This window comes from Dendrobates tinctorius, unplaced genomic scaffold (assembly GCF_039654945.1).
Source record: "Dendrobates tinctorius isolate UK_male_01 unplaced genomic scaffold, ASM3965494v1 ptg000171l, whole genome shotgun sequence".
NCBI lineage: Eukaryota > Metazoa > Chordata > Amphibia > Anura > Dendrobatidae > Dendrobates > Dendrobates tinctorius.
In genome coordinates, this window is record NW_027361838.1 from 18,891,759 (window position 1) to 18,916,481 (window position 24,723).

General features: G+C 42.4%; 1 protein-coding gene and 1 long non-coding RNA gene across 6 annotated transcripts in view; one reads left to right on the forward strand and one right to left on the reverse strand.

Annotated features, from left to right (window-relative positions):
- The window catches only part of PTPRM (protein tyrosine phosphatase receptor type M), a 929,698-nt gene that overhangs the window by 77,671 nt on the left and 827,304 nt on the right, over positions 1-24,723 (forward strand). The window lies entirely within an intron of this gene.
- The window catches only part of LOC141053831 (uncharacterized), a 59,395-nt gene continuing 46,247 nt past the window's right edge, over positions 11,576-24,723 (reverse strand). Inside the window, exons 3-4 of the long non-coding RNA XR_012221274.1 lie at positions 20,825-20,932; positions 11,576-11,695 (exon numbers count right to left, since the gene is read on the reverse strand). This is a non-coding gene — a long non-coding RNA (uncharacterized lncRNA). The remainder of the gene's footprint in view (positions 11,696-20,824; positions 20,933-24,723) is intronic.

Genomic DNA, 24,723 nt, shown 5'->3' on the forward strand with positions numbered 1-24,723 from the left:
GATTCCCTTTAAAGCTTGCAGTGAACTCACATACTAGGTTATACCTCTACTTTAGAGGATTTTCCAGATACCACAGCATGCCTTCCCTCTGCACATGCTCACAGGCATTGTGATGACTTTCTTTCTTTCTTTCTTTCTTTCTTTCTTTCTCTTTCTTTCCATAAAGATTGTGAAGTTTGATAGCAGAACTGCATCTAACTTGTCACAGTCCCATAACAATCTGCAACCTACAATGATGACTTACAAACTGCTGATTTAAAATGGTCACATGATAGATACCAAGTGATATCAAATGTTTTTCTCTTACAATGTGTCTGAGCGTTAGTGTCACATGGCCAGAGTCACTATGTAGCCTTATTCTTTTTCACTTGCATATTTTTAGAATTAACCAGACCTCTAGCAAAGTAATAGAATTCCGTCACTCAGTTTGAAAGCTGCATAAAGACTTTTCTGTAACACCGCACCCTTTATTGGCAAGATTTGGCCGACATGGGTTGTCATAGCTTCCAGCTGTTCCTCTAAAATACATGAGGATGTAATGAGAGTGTTCTTTCTGTACATACCAGATAAAATGATATACAGAAACTTTACATTAAATGTAAAGTTGCTTTTAATGTAAAAAAGAGATGCGTATCGGATGACTGATTGTTTTACTGAGGGCTAGATAATATGTATTGGAACCATATATGTCTGAGTCTGATGCAATGGATAAAAGTGTGCACTTTGTATATAAGTCCAACATTTACAGCCAGACAGAAAGATGTTGTATGCATTTGTTTCCCTCTGGTCTTTGTAAACCAGAGATTCCTGTGTATTGATATGTCGGTTTGAGACAGTCTACACGTAACATCTGTATTCTGAGAAGGTAAATGCTCAATCCAGCCAGATTAGTGTTTTCTGCAAAAAACTAGGTTTGAAAGGGTGCCTTCAATTTATGTGACAACCATAAAGTCCCGGTCATAAGACACTTGATGACTTGGCATATGCTTACTTACACAGGTGACTTAATAATTTCAAACAATATACAATAACTTATATGATATTAACACGAATATTGTGTATACATGCATATGCAGATTGTAATGTCATGAAATGCAAATGATGAAAAGCATGGAAATCTCAAATTATTCAGTATTGTCTATGGGAACCAAACACAGAATTCTATACATGAATTCACATGCCTTGGCTGCTATCAATGAAGTCATTAGTGGTTTCTGGGGAATGTTCTGCCATGTTGAATGCATTTGGGAATGTAAATGACCAAGACCGGCTGCTGGCTGCTCCCTGTGCAGTTGCTGATCAACGACGTCCCAGATGCAGTTAATGGAAGACATACAGGAAGATGCTGCAGGCCGTGGTGGCACATTTAGTCCATTCAGGCTGCTCACAGTAAAACGAGTGACATGTTGTGTGGCATTGTCATGTTGATTGACTGACTCCTGAGATATTTTGGAGAAATGGCTGTACCAGTCATGTTCAGGATTGATCCATTGTGTAGTGCAAGTAATATTGAATGTCACATACCAATCCTAAGGCATCAAACATTGTCTACACAACCCTTCAGAAGATGTGCACAGTGTTGGGCTATGAGCCAGATGTACTGATAGATGTGCTCTCAAAAGCTATCATGGTGCAGAGCAAGACTGCAATGCAGGCTGTGACAGAGGTCTATCCTATATCTCTTCAGCAACGAGTCCCACTTTTTGTCTTGGACCCCATGATAGCCAGAGATTGGTCTGGAAACAATGTGGGTAACGCCATAAAGCTGACTTCGTGAAGGAACGACACAACAGTCCTACTTCCAGGATTATGGTGTGGAGTGGCATAATATATGGTTGCTGGGCCCCGTTAGTCTTCATTCTAGGTACAGTAACAGGTCGGCGTTGCATTTATTTGTGGAATCGGTGGTACAGCCATTTTCTAGAGTGTCTCATGAGTCCTTTTGTGACACAACACCAAACCACATGTCACTAGTGCTACTGTGAGTAGCTTTTATGGACAAAATGTGCTTCCATGCCATGTAGAATTTCAGGACTTGTCTCCCATCGAGCACATCTGGGATGTTATTGGTTGGCAATTACAAAGGAAGCTGCTAGCAGCAGATCTAGAGGATTTGTGTGCCCAAGTGCATTTAACATGGTAGTGCATTTCTCACACAAACATTAATAACCTTACTAATAGCAGCCAAGATGTGTAAGTGCCCATACATCTATAGGTGACACTTATACTCGATACTGATTCAATCAAGAAGATGTTGTGCAAATTCAATTTCCATTACTTTTCTTTCTTGGTGTTACAATTTCATTGTTGATCATTATTGTTATACTTTGTTGTTTATCGTTACTGTGACCTAAAGTTTGCATATGATTCATCTATCTATCTATCTATCTATCTATCTATCTACATATATATCTCTCCATCTATCGATCTACCTTATTTTGACACATACTGCAGCTCCCAGTAATGATCTGCATTGGATACTTGGCTGTCATGCTGAGTTTATAAAACTGCTTGTAGAGTCTTAGCACAGTTCACGTTTGGCGCTTTAATCCTGGGTTAACACCCGCACTGTTAATGGCATGCAGTAGGGGCGATACATCAGAGGCTAATCCGGAGGTTTTACACAAATGATTTCCCATTATCTCTTGGTCTTAGAATGTGCCACATCAGAACTCTGATGGATTAATGAAACACTGCTTCTGCTAATTGCTGACATAAGTGCATTTAGGATATGGAGGCAATCACACAAATGCAAAGAAGAAGTTGTTCTCATAGATTTTCTGTGCATTTCCAGTGGTTTCTAAAGTCATGCTCACTTCCAATTTGCGTTTATACATATTTCCATTTCCATGGCATAGTTCAAGCCTTTTGAAGTTGAAATAAAAACATTACACAGTGCCAGGGGGTATTGTGTTACAGGCTACTTTCTATATCAGCTGGAATTCTTAATCTTTTTTGGTAAAACTGTATTTTTTGAACATACAGATGTTATATGGATTTAATTATCAGAACTTTGTGCAGCAGCAGCAGCAATGATCTCTTTGTTCTATTCTCAAAGAAGATTATTGATTAATTACTTGGTTGCGTACTTGGGGAAAAAAAAAATCTGCATATATTAGAACACTCAAAAACAAAAGAATACATCTTTATTAACCTGGGTCATGTATTCTTAAATGTGAGCATCTTCTTCTTGCTTTTCTCAACTTTGCTTTCAGATGATCATCTCAGATGAGGAATATTATGTGGCTCTTTATTGTTGATAGAAGCGGTATAAAGCCTTGTGATGGATAACATCAAAACAAAATGTCAATTTTCTGCTTAAATTCTTCTCAAGTGACCCTCCCACTCTTTCATATGGAGATTTATATTGAAATGGAATATTTCACAAAATACAGGAATAACAAATAAACTGTATCAGAGAAGTAAGCCTATGAGCTAGCCTTATTTACACAATAAGGCTAAGTAGAAATGTAGTATTCAGTTATTAAATTAGAAAAGCTGCCATCCTAAATAGTCAGTGATGATGTAATAAGAAATAATTCATGTGCTTATTATTATTTATCTAAAAAATGATACTTACATAATCACTATGCAATTTTTGGGGTGAAATCCCATTCATTTGTGTGCCTGAGTGTTTTTAGGTTTCATTCTTCAGGATTGCTGGGGTTTCCAGCGGTTGGTCATTGTCTTCATACATACTCAGTTGATAATGTAATCAGTTCATATGTGATCAAATGTAGTGGTTGCTTTTTTAATAAGAAGTCACAGAGACCTGGAAAAACATAGCAGAGTTACTAGAGTCAAACTAAAAGTCTTAAGGTACCGTCACATTTAGCGATGCACCAGCGGTCCCGACCATGATACGACCCGATCAGGATCGCTGGTGCATCACTAAATGGTCGCTAGTGAGCTGCCACACAGGCAGATCTCACCAGCGACGTAGCAGTGGTCGGCGGTTGTTACTTACCTGTCCGACGCGGAGATGAAGAAGTCCTCCCGCCCGCGTCCACGCGTCGCTCGTCGGCGCCAGCAGGAAGCCCAGCAGGAAGCGGCCAACGAGAAACGGTCCAGGATGTTCTTGCGCGATCAGCGATAGACAGCGGGGGAGTGTGTTGGAGGTAAGTGTCACACATAGCGATATCGCTAGCATTATCGCTGCTGCGTCACAAAATCGGTGACGCTTTAGCGATATTGCTAGCGATATCGCTTAGTGTGACGGGGCCTTTAAAGGGATCCGGGAAGCTGCAAATGAACATAAGACGTCCTGGAAGCTACAGGTGGACACAAATAGACATGCTGAAAGTCTTAAAGGGGTCCTGGAAACTGTAAGCGGACAAGAGACATCCTGGAAGCCCCAGGTGGAGTGGTAGTGACAAAATAAAAGTCTTAAAGTGATCCTGGAAGCCACAAGCAGACCGGAGGCGTCCAGGAAGCTGCAGGCGGACATGCGGCAAACAAAGTCTCAGAGGGGTCCTGGAGACCACTGATAGGTAGCAGGGTTACTGTAGGCCACAGACAAACAGGTAAAGACCACTGACAGGTAGCAAAGTTACCGGATGCCGCAGACAAACTGGTGAAGTCCTGAACACCACTGACTCGCATCAAGGTTACTGGAAGCCGACTTCCGGTTCCGGCGCCCGCATGTGAGGAGCAAGGCTTCCAGCGCTCCCCAACCCCCTGCTAAAAGGCAGCATCTACACCGCAAACTTGATCCCCAGATTACCGGGAACGGGAGGAGAGGAAGCCCCGGACCTGCTGCACCGCTGCATGGACAGATACGTCCTCAGGAACAGCGGTAAAGAGGCAGCTCAAAACCGAGGGGGAGAGACACGCGCGCCTTCCAAGATGGCGCCGGCGCCGACCTCAGCGGCGGCAGCAGCTGCTTCAAGGCAGACGGTGAGGAGAGGGGAGCAGGGAGGAAGGAGAGACGGCAGGGCTGAGACACACAAGTCTGGGAAATCCGCGATTGAGAAGCTCAGGGAGACCCAGGGCACCCCTAAGCCATGTACTCTTCCTGATGCGATTTATGCCCCTGCATCCCCCACTGCTATGGAAGACTGCGGTGATTGTGAGGAGCGTGACCCCCCTGGATCGCACATACCTGAGATGGACTATAAAAAGCTGGCAGGGGAGGTGGCAGGTCATTTACTGCCTGAGATTACGTCAAAGCTGAGGGAGTACATAGGAACGGCCTTGCATGATATGCAGAAGCATCTAGATGAAACCGCTGAGAAGGTGTCCGCAATGGAGACACGTGTATCTACACTGGAAGACAATGTATATGATGATCAGTCAACAATATCTAGGCTATCTAAGGAAAATCTGATTTTGAGAGATAAAATTGATGATCTGGAAAACAGATCCAGACGGAGTAATATTCGGATTATAGGAATCTCTGAAAAATTCCCCATAAAGGACTTAAGAAATCTGTGCGAAAATATGATCCCCGAGGCTTTGGGGTTAGAGGCGGGGAAGATAATTGAGCGAGTACATCGCATTGGCCCCCAAAAGAACCCGTCTGAAATGGGCAACCGGACAAGACCTAGACAAATCATTACCAAGTACCTGAACTTTTCGGACAAAAATGATGTCATTCAGTCCTATAAAAGACTTAGACGACCCCTTGAAATTAGGGGGGAAAAAGTGCTCTTATTTGAAGACTTTTCTGCTGAAGTGACCAGGCAACGCAGAGCCTTCAGTGTGATATGCACAGAACTACACAAAAACAATGTGCGGTTCCAATTGAGATACCCGGCAACCCTCTACATTAGGCATCAAGATGGCTCTTCACATTCATTTTACAATCCCAAAGAAGCAGAGAAGTTCCTCAAGACCTTGAGAGTCGTTCACACAGAGGATGCAAGATCGCAGGGAAGCGCAAACAGTCCCAAAGAACATCTAAAGGACTGGCCGACATACACGGAGGACAGAAGCCCGAATCTAGTATCGGATTCACCGAAGGCCCAGAGAACGTCCAAACAATCCGGGAAGGTTTGAAGAAGGGTGTATGGGTCGCTACTAAGGACAGATTGGGGTTTTGTCGTATAGTTGTTTTCTTCTCTGATCACCTCTCGGACCGCCCGAGGGATTTGTATTCTATATGTCTGTTTATAACTGATCACGCAATAATGGGAGAGGGGAAAGGGGGGAGGGGAGCAAGGGAAGGAAAAGGTGCGGGGAAGAAGTGAAGTCAAAAATGGTATGCCAATCTGGACAAGGATCCTGGAGATGTTCTCCAGGCTCCTTAGGGGATAAAGGGGCAGGGAAAAGGTTAATTTTGGTTCAACTTGTTTGTGGGGGATGTAATTGTATTTTTGATTTTGAAATTGGCTCACATGGACAGAGAAGCTTTGCTCGTATCCCAGTGTTGGATGTCACTAAGTTAACCACAGTTGGCCCACCTAAAAAAAGAAAAAAAAAAAAAAAAAAAAAAAATATATATATATATAATAAATAAGAATTTATGAGGATAGTTACCTGGAATGTAAGGGGCCTGAAGTCCCCACAGAAGCGGTTAATGATTCTCAGACATCTTAAACGTATTAAGCCAGATATAGCCCTATTACAAGAGACACATTTGGAATTGTCAGACTTTAAGAGGATGGAAAAATTGTGGGTGGGCAAAACATACGGGTCACCAGCTATTAATAATAAGGCAGGAGTACTAATGTTGATAGATAAAAATTTCCAACACCAGGTGGTAAACACTAAAACGGATCATGAGGGGAGGCTACACTCGATTACCATAACGACATCAGGCAGCACATACAAAATAATGAATGTATATGCCCCCAATGAAAATAATAAAGCATACTACCATTTTCTAGAACAGGAGATACTGAAAGATCCCATACATGACCTGATAATCGGGGGGGATTTCAACTCGGTGGTAAATGTCTCAGAAGATAGAAAAAACGAATCACAGGGGACACCGGGGCTGAGAGGCCAAGATAAAGTAATTTCCCCAATGCTAAAAAACACGGGCCTGACTGACACTTGGAGATATCTGCACCCGCAGGATAGGGAATTCACTTTCTATTCACCTGCCAAAAACGCGTGGTCGAGGATAGATCAATTCTTGGTCTCCCCGACTGTCCTTGGCAGGGTGTTGTCGTCTACAATACATGATCTGGTGATATCGGATCATGCGCCTGTGACAATAGAACTGGCAGATGCGTTCCCTAGAGGAACAGACTATTTATGGAGATTTCCTAGATATTTACATGACAACGAAGATTTCACATTAAAACTGAAGGAGTGGTGGGGAGAGATAAGAGAGGACAATAGGTCACACGAGACTAACTCACCCCTATTATGGGAAACAATTAAAGTAGTCATGAGGGGAAAAATAATTTCATACACGTCAGCTTTAAAAAGGAAAACACAGGAAAAGTACACACAACTCACGAACAGGCTCAGACAGGCTTATACCCTGTTTCAAAGCCACCCCAACAAAATAAATAAGGATAACTGGTTAATGGAGCAAAGAGAATTTAATACTTGGATGGCTAAGAGGGAACAATTATTTAAATCATCTCATGAGGCCAAATTCCATAGATTTGGAAATAAAGCAGGAAAACTGATGGCCTCTATGGTCAGGAATAGATTCTTTGCACAAGGCCCTTTTCATCTAAAAGACCAAAATGGTAACATACAAATTAAACCAAAAGAAATAGCCAATATTCTGGGAAAATACTATAAGAACCTTTACATGGATAAGGTGGATCGGAGATTTCCGAAGACCACATTACTCGATCGACCAGATATCCCGAAGTTGTCAGATGAACAAAAACAATTCTTAAATACACTCATTACACAAGAAGAAATTAAACAGACAATTAGGAACTTGGGGAATGGGAAAGCCCCGGGCCCTGATGGCTATTCGGGAGAATTTTTTAAGATTTTACAGGATGAAGCATCCCCTGTTTTAGCAAAAATATTTAACGGGATACTAGAAGGGAAGCCCATGACGAGGCCCAGCAAATTAGCATATATCAAAGTTTTACCAAAACCAGGAAAGGATCCCCTGTCGCCGGGATCTTATCGTCCCATTTCCTTAATAAACGTAGATAATAAAATTATGTCTAAAATCCTGGCTGATAGATTGGCAGAAATATTACCAAACCTAATATCGGAATCACAGGCGGGTTTTGTTAAGGGTAGGTCAGCAACGAGTAACTTGAGAAAAGTCATGTTGGTCTTGGACAGGGTAAACCTTAATCCCACTCCAAGTGAAAAACCAGCATTACTAACAATCGATGCTGAAAAAGCATTTGATAATGTCAGGTGGGAATGGCTTTTCAGGGTGTTGGTAAAAATGGGTTTTGATGGCTCCTTCCTGACCTACATCACAGAGTTATATTCAAAGCCGGAGGCCCAGATCTACATTCCGGGTTTCCTCTCGGACAGGTTCCCATTGTCCAGGGGGACAAGACAGGGGTGTCCTTTGTCGCCTCTGCTATTCAATATAGCTCTGGAACCTTTGGTGAGAGAGTTGTCTGACCCGCAGCGATTTCCTGGCATCCAGATCGGTGGGGAGACAGTGCGTGCTACTTGCTTTTCCTTAGGGATCCCTTCGCGCAGGTTGAACCGGCTATAGAAACGATAAATACATATGGGGATTATGCGGGTTTTAAAATTAACAAGATTAAATCCGAACTGCTTCCCCTGGGAAGGTGGGACGAGACGAATAGACAGAAATTAAATAGAGCTCAATTGGGGGTGGGTATGGCGAAATCTTATATTAAATATTTAGGCATTAAAATAGGGGGAGAGCCATCTTCTATATACAAATTAAACTACCCTCCTTTAATAACAAATATAGTAAATGATCTAGTAAAGTGGAAAGATCTCCCATTAAATTTGACAGGGAGAATACAACTGATTAAAATGATGAGTACTTCGAAATTAATGTACCACCTTCAAACAATACCACTCCTGCTGAAACACACGGATGTAAAAGCATTGACTTCTGCGTTCTCCAAATTTATTTGGAGGAACAAAAAACCACGCATAAGTCTTAAAAAGATGATGAATCCAAAGACGGAAGGGGGCTTAAACTTATCGAGTATTAGAAATTATAATATAGCGTGTCTGACAAGGTACTTTTTAAATTGGTTGCATGGTGAGAGTAAATATTCGGCCTATGTCATAGAGAAGGAATATGCCCATCCTTGGGATCTTAGGTCCTTGTTGCATGCAAGATTAAAGATGCTCCCAGCCAAAATCAAAAATTCTTTGATATTCCGGGATACTATTGCCACCTGGAAGACGGTGAGAAAAAAATATAAACTTTCGTTCCGAATATCTAAATACCTCCCATTGTGGAACAACATAGAGTTTTTACCGGGAGTAGAGAATAAACTGTTTAAGGAATGGAGAGATAGGGGTATACAGGAGATAGCTCATCTGGTTCATCCTACAGAGAACAGATGGCTAAGTCAAAACGAAATAATAGAAAAATTTGATCTCCAAAAATTTCAAACGTTACAATTTGAACAGATTAGGTATCATATCATGTCCCACTTAGTAGACACGCAGGCGGAGTTCACATGCAACGAGTTTGATAAAATGGTTGATGCAGCAAAAAATTTTTCGTCTATTACATTGCTATATAACACGATGAGAGGGGTGCTCTTAGATAGTCATCCAGATACCTTCTATAAAAAATGGGAATCGCAGCTGGAGGACAGGGCTATTGGAGACAAAATAAGGAAGGGGTGGACTAAAGCTCGACAGTCCCTTATTAATGAGAGTTGGAGAGAAACTCAATTCAAAATAATACATAGGGCAATATACGCCTTCCAGTTTCCAAGGAGTTCTGATAAGCCAGATAGAATCACGCAGTGTCCCAAGTGTAATGTCCCATTTACTGACTTACTCCATGGCCTACTGACTTGCAAGCATGTGGCGGATATGTGGGGTGCGGTTAGAAAATATATAAAGAACATATGGGATTGGGGTGATGAAGTCCCGAGAGATTTGATCTTATTTCATTATTGGGAGAAGTCCCCCGTTGCTCATGAAGGGGGGGGAGGACCCCCAGATGTCGTCCATATAATCATAATGCTCATGAAAAAAATATTACTAACAAATTGGCTGCAAAAAGACATGCCCACCATAAAAGAACTCTCGGGTCGCCTGAAACATGTAATGCTAATGGAAAGGTTGGAAGCAGAAAAGAGGAAGTCTTGCGAAACATCTAGATTTTTTACAAAGTGGAGGCATTATATTGTGGAACATTGTAACAAGGAGGAAATTCAACGCATAGTTATTCCTTTCAGGGACACTACATGGTACCACAAGGAATCTTTGGGGGGAACACTGGGAAGATTAAAACTTAACTGAGGCAAATGATTTCTGTGAGCCAATGAAAGTCAATTATGGAGAGTCATAGAGCCTGTGAGTGGGTAGGCTCTCCACAAAGCAAGGGAGGAAAAGGTTTTAGGGTGTTGGGGGGGGGGGGAGAGATTGTTGGGGAGGGAAGAGGGTAGCAGAGTTAAAGCTGTTCTTTAAATATGTAATCTTAAGGAAGAAGTGGACGCCATTGACTTTTGGAAAGATTGTTACTTGAGATACATGCTCTTGATTAGAGCCGTGATGGTGCGTCTCTCTGAAGAATGCAAATTTGTAACATGATATGCATCTGTATGGCTTTTCCTTTCTGTACTTTCTTTTGTTATTAACAAAGAAAATTTCTAATAAAAATAGAGTTTAAAAAAAAAGGTTACTGGAAGCCACAGATAAACAGGTGAAGTCCAGAAGACCACTGATAGGTAGCAGAGTTACTGGAAGCTGCAGACAAGTAAATGGAAATCACAGGCGACCAGGAGCCTATGGACAAACTAAAAGAGTTACTAGAAAGTCTTAATACAATACCAAGACACAGGTGTGTGTCTTGGAAGGTGTTCTGTAGGCTTAGAAAATACAAGAGATAGGAGCATGCCAGGCTACTTGCAAAGGCCGACATGGAGAACAAGAATGGACTGGTGTCTAACAGTTATTTTTTATTCTATGGATACCGAAATAAATCAAAAGAAAAATGGTGCTACAAAATAGCTCACACATATATCAACTTTATTAAATATAAAGGATTTTGTTAAAAAAACATAATATATTAATGGAGGACTAACAACAAGTTCCCCGATGCTATAAACTGTATCTAACTGGTATGCCCACATACTGTATCTATTGCAGTACATTCCATAATGGTTAATATATGTAGTACATCAGATAGAGGAGTATAGGAGCCCTGTTAGGTGTGTAGCCCAAAAGGCCTTCTATGTAACTTGGCAGGGCGAGAAACACTTTTTATTAAAGGCTCTCAGTCTTGGATCACAGAAGTGAGCCTTGTATAAGGGACCTACCTCTATACTGCACATACATCCAAACTGATATTTCTAAAAACTATGCAAAGCAAGTTTTTGCTTAAAAGATACCGATAATATTAAAGGTTGACTAGAGAGGAACAACCTGTGACTAGTGCAGCTCTTCACCTTCCTCAGGTCTGCCATGAGATGTGCTTCCTCTGTATCCATGTCCTTCTCAATCCATTACCACAGTTTGAGGCATGAGTCAAATCTTCTTAGACTGTTTTATTCTTTTGATATTATTGACCCCCAGTGTGAGAGATTTCTGTAACCAGAGTCCCATCATCTCGGCTTTTAGAAGACTTCCGTGTTTGATAACCTACGCTCTGTTTTACGAATGTAAAAAGAAATGACCAATTAGACTGCACATTCAGTCCCCTGTTTGCTCACAAAATCATTGTCATTTAAAACCTATTTTAATAATTCAGTTTTCTTCATTTTGATGCACACATGCATCTAAAAATCTCTGCAGGCAAAACTGTGTAAGACTGTGTTTAGTTCTCTGAATGGTCCCAGTGCATGATGTCAGATTGTCCTCTCTCACTCGTCTTGGCTTTGCTTAATTTAATGAGCGCGCATAAAAATAATGGTATTAATTATTAACAAGGCTTTAATGAATTGTACAGTGCAGGAGCACTGTCGCCCCTGATGCCTGGTTTTTCTTTATCAACGTCAAAGTAAATAGATATTACAGGCGTCTAATGCTATTAAGATTAAAATGCAACTCATTAAACGGGTTATGCAACTTTAACAATTGCATTAAAGGGGTCTTCTGATGACAGTCTGTAGTTAACTCTATGTTTCTGCAGACTGCTGACTCCTGACAGTTGTGCACACCACACACTGTCAGGATTCTCCAGTGTCACCTGTGAGAGTGGGCAGTCTCGTGATTGCAATTTGCATACTTCCAGCCATGGTCCTATTAGTTGTGCTTGGCCTCATTCAATTCACTTGTGTTGAGTAAGGCTGAGCAGGTCTATTTGGTATATGCCTGCAAATCACATCCTTGCAGAGTTGCAGTTATTGGATCGCCCACTCTCACTGACGGCACCAAAGAATCCGGACAGTGTATGGTGTGGACACTAAGGATTCAGAAATCTCAGTCACATATAGTGACTACAGACTTTCATCTGTGACCTCATCAGTGGCAACCCCTTTAAATCAGTGACCACATTGTGCTACAGGCATCACTACTCAGCGATTTCACCACTAGAGCATCAGCACTGAATGGCCAATTGTGTTTGCAGCTATTTTGTTTTCATTGAAAGTTTGCAGGCTTGCTTTGCACTAAAGAGAGCCTGTCATACTGCACATTTGGGCTTATCAGTGAGCAACATCTCACAGACAACCGGAGGTGAACAGATTGATATATTGTTTAGTGGAATTAAGTATAACTTGTAGCTTATTGGGTCAGATAAGTGTTAATTCTGAGCTCAGGCGTCCAGTGGGCGGTGTCACTCAGTGATTGACAGCCTTTCCTGTAGGGGTGTGCATACATGTGACCACTGGACTCCTAAACACAAAATGAGCAAGGATTTACAACGAGAGTTTTATTGATTGTTTTTCCCCTGCACAAAACTACACACTTTCTCAACTCCTCCGGCTTTAAATTTGCTACTCACTAGTGATGAGCGAGTATACTCGCTGCTTGGGTTTTCCCGAGCATGTTTGGGTGTCCTCCGAGTATTTTGGCGTGCTTGGAGATTGTTTTTGTCGACGCAGCTGCAAGATTTGCAGCTGCTAGACAGCCTGAATACATGTGGGAATTCCCTAACAAACAGGCATTCCTCACATGTATTCAGGCTGTCTAGCAGCTGCAAATCATGCAGCTGCGTCAACACAAACTAAATCTCCAAGCACGCCCAAAATACTCGGAGGACACCCGACCAACGAGTATAATATCTCATCACTGCTACTCACAGATCAGACTTATTTTTTATCGTGATAGATTACCTTTAAGGGTTTCGGTCTTGTAGTGCAAAAATTGTATCTAAGTCCAGGTTCACATAGTTCTGAGCGATTGCCGATCAGCTATGTGTTTGCCGATCGGCAGTAATTTAATAGCTTGTATTAGGCGGGCCAGTTGTGCTTAGAGTAATATATTGTTCTGTACACTTAGGCGTTGGTTGTTTTCTGCAGCAGGACACTGTGTTTCTGAGAATGATGGTCTGTTAAGCAAATCAAAAGATCATTTCACCCAATGTTTTTCCTGTTTGTTGGGTGATTGGCAGCCGGCTTATACTGCAAGATGACTGGAAACCCTCGTTCCCGATAGTCGTACAGTGGAAATGCACCTTAGGGCCCCGTCACATATAGCGATCTCGCTAGCGAGATCCCTGCTGATCCACAAGTTTTGTGACGTAACAGCGATCTCACCAGCGAGATCGCTGTGTGTGACAGCGATCAGCGACCGCCCCCCTGCCGATATCGCTGATCGCTGTTGGAAAGCCCTGGACATTTCTTTGGTCGCTGGTCTCCAGCTGGCCAGCACGCATCACTGCGTGTGACAGGCGGGAGACCAGTGATCAGCTGGTAACTAATGTTCACATCGGGTATCTAAGGGACGCACGTCCCTTAGAAACCTGATGTGTACCTTAGTTACCAGCTATGTATATGTGGATCTTGTGGACGCTAGATTTCCTTTGATAATTTGGGGCTGATTAGCAGATCATTGAATGTACAATATAATTTACTAGATGCATTACTTGTGCACAGCACAGCTGTGATGTCACACTTACAGTTGTGGCCAAAAGTATTGACACCCCTGCAATTCTGTCAGATAATACTCAGTTTCTTCCTGAAAATGATTGCAAACACAAATTCTTTGGTATTATTATCTTCATTTAATTTGTCTTAAATGTAAAAACACAAAAGAGAATGAAGCAAAAACCAAAACATTGATCATTTCACACAAAACTCCAAAAATGGGCCAGACAAAAGTATTGGCACCCTCAGCCTAATACTTGGTTGCACAACCTTTAGCCAAAATAACTGCGACCAACCGTTTCCGGTAACCATCAATGAGTTTCTTACAATGCTCTGCTGGAATTTTATAGACCATTCTTCTTTGGCAAACTGCTCCATGTCCCTGATATTTGAAGGGTGCCTTCTCCAAACTGCCATTTTTAGTTCTCTCCACAGGTGTTCTATGGGATTCAGGTCTGGACTCATTGCTGGCCACCTTAGAAGTCTCCAGTGCTTTCTCTCAAACCATTTTCTAGTGCTTTTTGAAGTGTGTTTTGGGTCATTGTCCTGCTGGAAGACCCATGACCTCTGAGGGAGACCCAGCTTTCTCACACTGGGCCCTACATTATGCTGCAAAATTTGTTGGTAGTCTTCTGACTTCATAATGCCATGCACACGGTCAAGCAGTCCAGTGCCAGAGGCAGCAAAGCAACCCCAAAACATCAGGGAACTTCTGCCATGTTTGACTGTAGGGACCGTGTTCTTTTCTTTGAATGCCTCTTTTTTTCTCCTGTAAACTCTATGTTGATGAATTTGCCCAAAAATGTCTACTTTTGTTTCATCTGTCCAGAGAACATTCTTCCAAAACGTTTTAGGCTTTTTCAGGTAAGTTTTGGCAAACTCCAGCCTGGCTTTTTTATGTCTCGGGGTAAGAAGTGGGGTCTTCCTGGGTCTCCTACTATACAGTCCCTTTTCATTCAGACGCCGACGGATAGTATGGGTTGACACTGTTGTACCCTCGGACTGCAGGGCAGCTTGAACTTGTTTGGATGTTAGTCGAGGTTCTTTATCCAACATCCGCACAATCTTGCGTTGAAATCTCTTGTCAATTTTTCTGTTCCGTCCACATCTAGGGAGGTTAGCCACAGTGCCATGGGCTTTAAACTTCTTGATGACACTGCGCACGGTAGACACAGGAACATTCAGGTCTTTGGAGATGGACTTGTAGCCTTGAGATTGCTCATGCTTCCTCACAATTTGGTTTCTCAAGTCCTCAGACAGTTCTTTGGTCTTCTTTCTTTTCTCCATGCTCAATGTGGTACACACAAGGACACAGGACAGAGGTTGAGTCAACTTTAATCCACGTCAACTGGCTGCAAGTGTGATTTAGTTATTGCCAACACCTGTTAGGTGCCACAGGTAAGTTACAGGTGCTGTTAATTACACAAATTAGAGAAGCATCACATGATTTTTCGAACAGTGCCAATACTTTTGTCCACCCTCTTTTTTATGTTTGGTGTGGAATTATATCCAATTTGGCTTTAGGACAATTCTTTTTGTGTTTTTTCATTTAAGACAAATTAAATGAAGATAATAACAAAGAATTTGTGTTTGCAATAATTTTCAGGAAGAAACTGAGTATTATCTGACAGAATTGCAGGGGTGTCAATACTTTTGGCCACAACTGTACTAATACTTTTATTAATGATTGCTGTAAATATTAGTGCTCTGGCTATCGGAATTAGTAGCACATTCAGTAGCTAATCAGTTTACTGCCTTTTTCTGTAATGATAATAGTGCAGGGCAGCTCCGCTATTTTCAGTGAATATGCGGGTCCTCCTCCTTGTCAGCGTGAACATGTCATCTTGTCTGACTGGTGTATATTGGGAAGCACTGCTTTTGATTGAGACTGCACTCAGATGTAATGAGTCAAAGCCTAAATCACCACACGTAGTATAATGTCAGTAAGGAATGACAGGCACAAACCGTTTTACCAACTTATATTTATTAATGTACTTTATTTTAGTAATTAATGCACCTCTTTCTTGCACCTTTTGAACTTTGGTGCGTTTTAAAAAAACACATCATGTCAATTTGTTCAGAGCTGTTACTGGGTTTTTGCCCTTTGAGATCAAGATGGCTTAGCACTAAAAAAAAACGCATTAAAAATTGTATTAAAAATGCACGAAAACATGTGGTATTTCTGCTACAATTTTCTGACCCGAGGCTAAAATACAGTAAATCCCAGTAACTTGTGTGAAAGCTTCTGAATGCTTTGAGATCAGGCGAGTAAATTTGCTTCCGGTCGGAGGATGGAGCTGCATGCTAGTATGAGAGGTAAGCTGAGTACTGTATATCCATAAGAGGTTCTCAGAAACAAATCTTATATACTTTTTAACTCTTGTATGAACCACCAGTGTGGTAAATTTGATAGGCTTTGGGCTTATTGAACCGGTAAGCTTCCTTTCCTCACATTTATCAATTTGTTGGCGCATTTTTCTCCCCAATGGTTTCTATTCTGATGCGTGTCATATTTATTAACAGTTTGTGCCATGCACTATGTTTGTCAGTTATTAAATGTGGGAAAAATGCAGACAAAAGTTTGTTCCTAAAGAAATCAATCACATGACATTCACTTTAGACATTGGCTAAAATTACCCCATTTTTAATCAATGTGAGCCCCTGTTTACGCATGTGTGGCATCATTAGGAGCTGCCCGGTGGTCACTATCGACTCATTGGAACGTTTCACAGAACTGGATTGCCAAATTTTAGAAAAAACATGTACTTTTGTTGTACTCTGTCACAAGATGTACTGTACTGTATATAGTATGTGTCTCTGATTCATCAAGACTGGTGCTGGATTTAAAAGCACCAGATGTCACTCCAGTCAGGGGCGTCAGCTCATTGCAGTCATGATTTATACCACTTTTGTGGTGTAAATTATGATAAATTTGTCAGTCACGCCCGGCCCGCCTCATAACATCCAACCTCCACCCACTTTTCAAAAAGTGCACTCATGTTCTACTACACCGGCTTTCAGTCAGCGTTCCGGGGCATCCTTACAGTCGCCTCTCAGTGTTGTGAGCAGTGACTGTAGCTGCGCTCGCATGCCTTGATGACTGAAAACATGCGGCTCCCAGGAGGGATAAAGTTAATTTTCTCCTGGGTGGCGCACTTTCGAATATTAACCCTACACTATTAATCTGAATATTAACCCTATCTCTGCAGGATAATAGCATTATCCGACCTATCAGGTTACCTTTAGCCAAATTTAGGAAAAGGTAAGTGTGGACCAGATTTGCCAACTGTCCAGAAATTTCTGGACAGTCAGCAAACATTTATTTACCGTGTCTGTAGAAAGAAACTTTGAGGCATTCATGATATTTTGAAGAAACGTAGATTATTTTGACTGTAATTATCATCATTTTACAGTTTACCGTGAATGCAGATCATGTCTTCATATCAGAATTATGGGCTGTAGACATGGATCACTGATAACCGTAATGATTTTTTTATGGTTTTCTAATGTGTCAGTAAAAAATTTAGTGTCTTCATGATTTTTTGATAAGCTGTCCCCCCCCCAAAAAAAACCTGTATATTGTACATTTTTGTGTGATAAAGGCTGTAATGTTGCTTGTGCTGTAACCAGCGTGGTCAGATTCACATTGCAGAGCAAATGCTGCAGTAAATCTGTCATGTAACACACATATACTGTACAGGGATTACTTATTTATTATTCTTATACAGCGCCATCATATTCCGCAGCGCTTCAGGCTAGTTTCACACTTGCGTAAGGCAGAGCTGCGGAGGGCTGCGTACTTCTTCCGTTAAGCCCCACCCACTGCCGCACCTCCTCCGTTCAGATCCGCCTACGTCTGCATGCGTCCTGCGTACCTATCTTTAACATTGGGTACGCAGGCCATGCGGATGCATGCGGATGCCTCCGCATGCATTGTTTTGACACTGTGCCGAGCTGCACCGAACGCTACATGTTAAAAATAGGTACGCAGGCCACATGCAGATGGAGCTGAACGGAGGACTGCGGCAGTGGGCGGGGCTTAACGGAGGAAGTACGCAGCCCTCTGCAGCTCTTCCCTATGCAAATGTGAACCTAGCCTAAAGCTTGAGTCACACATAGCGACTTACCAGCGATCCCAACAACGATATCAACATGTCAGGATCACTGGTAAGTCGCTATGTGATCTCTGGTGAGCTGTCAGACAGCTTCACCAGCGATTAGCACAGCGACGCCGCGCATGCGGCATCGCTGTGTTCGTTAGCGCTGATGCCATATTGATGTCAAAAATAGAATTAAAATAAATAATATTGTTATTCTCACGTCCCACGCAGCATTCCCGCCTCTCTCCACGCTCCGGTCCCAGTAATCCTTTGCGAGAATTACCGTGATGACGTCCGTTCTCGCAGGATCGCGAAGTCCCGCGATCATGCTTGCAAAGGATTACTGGGACGAGCATGGAGAGAGGCGGGAAAACTGCGCGGGACGCCGGAAGGTGAGAATAACAATATTTTTTATTTTTTAAAATTATTTTACAGCTGATCGCTGGTCTCCCGCCTGTCACACGCAGCGATGCGTGCTGGCCAGCGGGAGATCAGCGATGAAAAAAATGTCCAGAGATTTCTTGCAGCGATCAGCGATACCGGCAGGGGGGCCGGTCGCTGATCGCTGTCACACACAGCGATCTCGCTGGTGAGATCGCTGTTGTGTCACAAAAGTTGTGACTCAGCAGCGATCTCGCTAGCGAGATTGCTATGTGTGACGGGGCCCTTACAGACATTATCAGCACTGTCCCTGATGGGGCTCACAATCTAAATTCCCTATCAGTATGTCTTTGGAGTGTGGGAGGAAACCGGAGGAAACCCACCCAAACACAGGGAGAATATACAGACTCCTTGCAGATGTTGTCCTTGGTGGGATTTGAACCCAGCACTCCAAAATAACAGTGCTAACCACTGAGCCATCGTGCTGCCCATTTAGGCCCTAATTCCTCATTTGGGTTGTTTTTTTTCCAGTCTGCTATTATATAAATGCCATACATACAAACACTCCAGTGGGGCACTAGAGTATATCTACTCTGAATTTTGCAACTTTTTAATAAGTCACATTTGATAAATCAGTCTTAAATATCTGGAAAAGGAACATGTACGTAAACATCTGAAAACTAAACATCAAAATGCATCTTTAAAAATTGCGCAAAACATTTGGACAATTTGTTATCAATGAAAAAAATCACTAATTGAGAGATATTCATTCCAAAATAATGTAAAAAAATGTAATGATGCATCAATCTCTTTGAGCCAAAAAAGCCAACGGCTATGTCGGAAGCCTGCGATCACGAACCAGACTCCCTCAAACCTTCTTTTAGACTGTTTGCACACGATGCAGAATTCCTGCGGATCCGCAGTGTGATGTACAGTAGCATGTAAATCAATGAAAAAAAAAACGCTGTGCAGACGCTGCAGATTTTTCCTCGCGGTTTTCCTGCAGTACAAAATCTGCAGCATGTCACTTCTTTTGTGCGGTTTTCCACCTCCCCAGTCTACAAATCCGTAGGGGGAAAACCGCAAGAAAACCGCAAGAAAACCGCATTAAAAATGGAAGAAATCCGCAGGAAAAATGCAGGTCATTTGACCTGCGGATTTCTTCAATTCTGCGCGGAAAAATCCACAGGGCAAAAAAGTACGTGTGCACTGAGCCTTAAGGCCGGGGTCACACTTGCAAGTGTGATGCGAGAAACTCGCGAGAGTCTCTCGCATCGATACCCGGCACTGCAGCCAGCACTCGAACCGGAGCGTTCAGCTGCATAGAAAAACATGCAGCCGCACCCTCCGGTACTGAGTGCCGGCGGCAGTGCCGGGTATTGATGCGAGAGACTCATGCGAGTTTCTCTCATCACTCTCACAAGTGTGACCCCGGCCTAATGGCCAACATCCCCGCCAGTGGCGCCTCTTCTGATTAGTAGACCCCGTGCTGTATCCTCGGAATCTTTTTGCTAAATTCTCAAAACACTATTTTTTTTTAGAATATTTACTTTTACATTGCAATACCACTAAATAATACTCCTGCTTGGATAACATAGCTTCTTAAAATGCTATTAATTGCAAGCGTTTTTGCATTTTTAGAATATTTTGTTCTGGCTAGAGAACCCTTTAATCTGCTTGGATGACGGTTTGCTGTGATTGCTTAGCATTAACTGTGCCATACAAGACCTGTACACTCATGACGAGGCTCCTCATTGTGATTTGATCAGCCTTGTATGTAATGACGCCCCACAGCAGGGACCTGTACAGAACACATATGTAGATAATATGTAGATTGATAGTGTATTGCATAATGGGCAGCAGTATAATATGTCTATATTATCTTTATTCAGGATGCCAGTAGAAGGTTCCTGGTCGACTGCATAAATCTTCATTGCATTAATTGATTTGCAGATTACAGATACGGTAGATTTGAATAATGGCAGATATCTGCATCGTATTTGCCCATGAGCACGTCAGAGGACTGTGCCCCATGTAAAACATTGGGATCTGATGTAATTATAATAAATGCAATTAGTTACAGAGTTTGAGCCAGTTTCATCTACTGAGTCTTATTGTATGTTTTACATAACCACTTATTATTACTGCTCACAAAGGGCACGTAAATCACTGTGGAACGGCACGAACGCAGTTCTGCTACGTGACAAGTCTCCATACATACACATGTATAGTAATTTAATGGCATTGTATGGTAGAGTGATCTTATACCTTCATCCTAATTGCCTTTGCATTTTCCTGTTTCATCTGGTACAATAAACCGATTAAAGGGACGTGATCACAAAGTCATTTTCAGGCAACTTCTGATACGGAAACCACCTGAAAAACATAAAAAACGCTCAGCAGAATGAACATGTGAATTTCTGTGTAAAAATGACTTACCGTACATTTGTTTGAACGTCTTTTAACCACTTTAGGTTTTTAAGAACACCAAGCAGTTAAAAGAAGTGAATTTGCTGGTGGATTCTCAGATAAATCATTCTGCAGCAAGCAATAGACAGTAGAACCAAAAATAACATGTACGGTTAGGTCCATATATATTTGGACAGAGACAACATTTTTCTAATTTTGGTTCTAGACATTACCACATTGAATTTTAAACAAAGCCATTCAGATGCAGTTGAAGTTCAGACTTTCAGCTTTCATTTGAGGGTATCCACATTAAAATTGGATGAAGGGTTTAGGAGTTTCAACTCCTTAACATGTGCCACCCTGTTTTTAAAGAGACCAAAAGTAATTGGACAATTGACTCCAAGGCTATTTCATAGACAGGTGTGGGCAATCCCTTTGTTATATCATTCTCAATTAAGCAGATAAAAGGCCTGGAGTTGATTTGAGGTGTGGTGCTGTTATAAGTTTATACTAGAATTCTATGGAGCCTGATGACGTGGGTCAGATATTAAGACAGACACGGTATATCACAGTTCAAGATGTATATATATCTTATTGCAGAAATATGCACTTCAGCTGACAGATGCAAAGCAGACAATAAGACCGAGGGTGCGAATACCAGTCCAGCAATGCGGAATCCAGGACCCAGAGCCCAGGCCTAATGGAGAGCAAACCGTAGCAGAGGTGGGTGCAGAGCAGGAATAGCAGCAGAGTCCTTCCGTGGTACGTAGATACGGGAACAAGCGGGGTATGCCGAAGAGTAGAAGGGGCAAACAGGTTGCTAGTCCTTCCAGCTTGGCAGCAAGTAAAGAACAAGATACACAAGCAATGCATAGTGTGCAGAGGTCCCTTATGTATACAGCAAACAGGAAACAAGGAGTCTCAGACAGGAAGGAAGATGGCCGCCGTGAAGCCAGCAACTCCATCTTGGTTAAGGGCAGAATCCATCAGAAGTAAGGGCAAGAGCAGACAAAACAGATATACAATCCCAGTCCTTACAGGTGCTTGCATTTGGAAGGTTTTGCTGTGAAGGAAACATGCGGTCAAAGGAGCTCTCCATGCAGGTGAAACAAGCCATCTTTAAGCTGCAAAAGCAGAAAAAACCCATCCAAGAAATTGCTACAACATTAGGAGTGGCAAAATCTACAGTTTGGTACATCCTGAGAAAGAAAGAAAGCACTGGTGAACTCATCAATGCAAAAAGACCTGGGCGCCCACGGAAGACCTGGGCCCCCACGGAAGACAACAATGGTGGATGATCGCAGAATAATCTCCATGGTGAAGAGCAACCCCTTCACAACAGCCAACCAAGTGAACAACACTCTCCAGGAGGTAGGCGTGTAGATAGGGTAACCGACAGGGGGGTGGTCCGCTTCTTGCCGCAGATAGACTCAAGTCAGAGACAGGATCGTGTCCAACAGGTCTTCTTTATTAGCCGTCGTCACGACGACCACAGCAACACACGACAGCAGTTTACACTCTCCGCACACAGGCCCGGGTACCTTCACTTCCTTCTGACTTCCTTGTGACGACCCCCGCGGCTCTTTCACGGCAGCCGCCCTAGACCTATCTACTGCAGCGCTTCACCAGTCCGAGTCCGTCCACCTTGTGGAACCACAGGCTGTCTCTGTCCGCGGCTTCTATCATCGGGGCCACCCCCCTTGATCGTCTCAGCTGTCAGTACCCTCCGGAGCTTCTTTCCTGTCTTTTCTCATCAGCAGATCTTCCTGTCACCTGCGCTCCTCTCACTGACTGACTCTTCCAGAACCTTCTCTCCCTCTTTTAAATCCTTCTCATTCTGGTAACCCACCCCCTTGACTTGACAGTTTCTTGGCTGCTGTTTAGTCCTATCCTCACAACTCTCCACTGCCCTCTTTTGATCAAACTCCAATATTACACTCTTACTCTTTATCTCCAGCTGTTTCCCATCTTTCACTATAACAGTCCACCTACAATACACTACACCTTTGCCTTCCTACTGCAGACAGGTCCGTACGTCAGTCCACCTTCCCTACAGGTGTATCAATATCCAAATCTACCATAAAGAGAAGACTGCATGAAAGTAAATACAGAGGGTTCACTGCACGGTGCAAGCTACTCATAAGCATCAAGAATAAAAAGGCTAGACTGGACTTTGCTAAAAAACATCTAAAAAAGCCAGCACAGTTCTGGAATAACTTTCTTTGGACAGATGAAACCAAGATCAACCTCTACCAGAATGACGGAAAGAGAAAAGTATGGCGAAGGCGTGGTACAGCTCATGATCCAAAGCAAACCACATCATCTGTAAAACACGGCGGAGGCAGTGTGATGGCTTGGGCATGCATGGCTACCAGTGGCACTGGGTCACTAGTGTTTATTGATGATGTGACACAGGACAGAAGCAGCCGAATTAATTCTGAGGTATTCAGAGCCATACTGTGTGTTCAGATCCAGCCATATGCAGCCAAACTGATTAGTCGTCGTTTCATACTACAGATGGACAATGACCCATAACATAAAGCCACAGCAACCCAGGAGTTATTAAAGCAAAGAAGTGTAATATTCTTGAATGGCCAAGTCAGCCACCTGATCTCAACCCAATTGAGCATGCATTTCACTTGTTAAAGACTAAACTTCAGACAGAAAGGCCCACAAACAAACAGCAACTGAAAACCACCGCAGTGAAGGCCTGGCAGAGCATCAAAAAGGAGGAAACACAGCATCTGGTGATGTCCATGAGTTCAAGACTTCAGGCAGTCATTGCCAACAAAGGGTTTTCAACCAAGTACTATAAATGAACATTTTATTTACAATTATTTAATCTGTCCAATTACTTTTAGTCCCTTTAAAAACAGGGTGGCACATGTTAAGGAGCTGAAACTCCTAAACCCTTCATCCAATTTTAATGTGGATACCCTCAAATGAAAGCTGAAAGTCTGAACTTCAACTGCATCTGAATTGTTTTATTTAAAATTCATTGTGGTAATGTCTAGAACCAAAATTAGAAAAATGTTGTCTCTGTCCAAATATATATGGACCTAACTGTATGCTGTGGCCATTAAACAAGTACAACAAAAAGAATAAGAGTATGAAGCGTAGGCACACCGCACTAAGTAAGCAAGTAACAAATGTAACAAACATAGGGTATTTAATTTACTTTTTTCAGTCAAAAAAAGGAGTCAAAGCCAACCCACCACGACAATTTGTACCAAGTAAGGATGGTCCCTAACTCTAGTGACTCACCTCGCTGTGTGCCCTCCAGGTCTCAAAATAGAGGCCGGCAGAGCAGGACTTAGACCTGACAGGTCATGGAAAGCTGAGTAGATAAAGGTACACAGCCCAAGGTGTGGGGTGTGATGGACACCCCCAAATATACTTATGACAGCAAACTACAAAAACAAGGGTCCACCCATGTGTCAGTATAAGGATAATATCTGCTCACAAGATGGCATCGCAAGACCGAAAAACAGGTGAAGATGCCAGAGGGTGAGTATACGACTGTGGGCAGGGGACTTACATGTAAAGCGCCACTCTAGTGCTAAAAAAAATCTTGCTGCAGTGGTACTTCAATTAAAAATTCTCTTGAACTTTTCCTTAGGCTTTAAAAATAGTCTATACAGAATACAGAAGATTATGCAGTTTGTTAGGATCAATGGAAATGCTTCTTTGTAATTATCTGCAAGGCTCAAATCTATGTGCTGAGATCTACGTTATGAATGGCTGTGTGTGTTTGATTG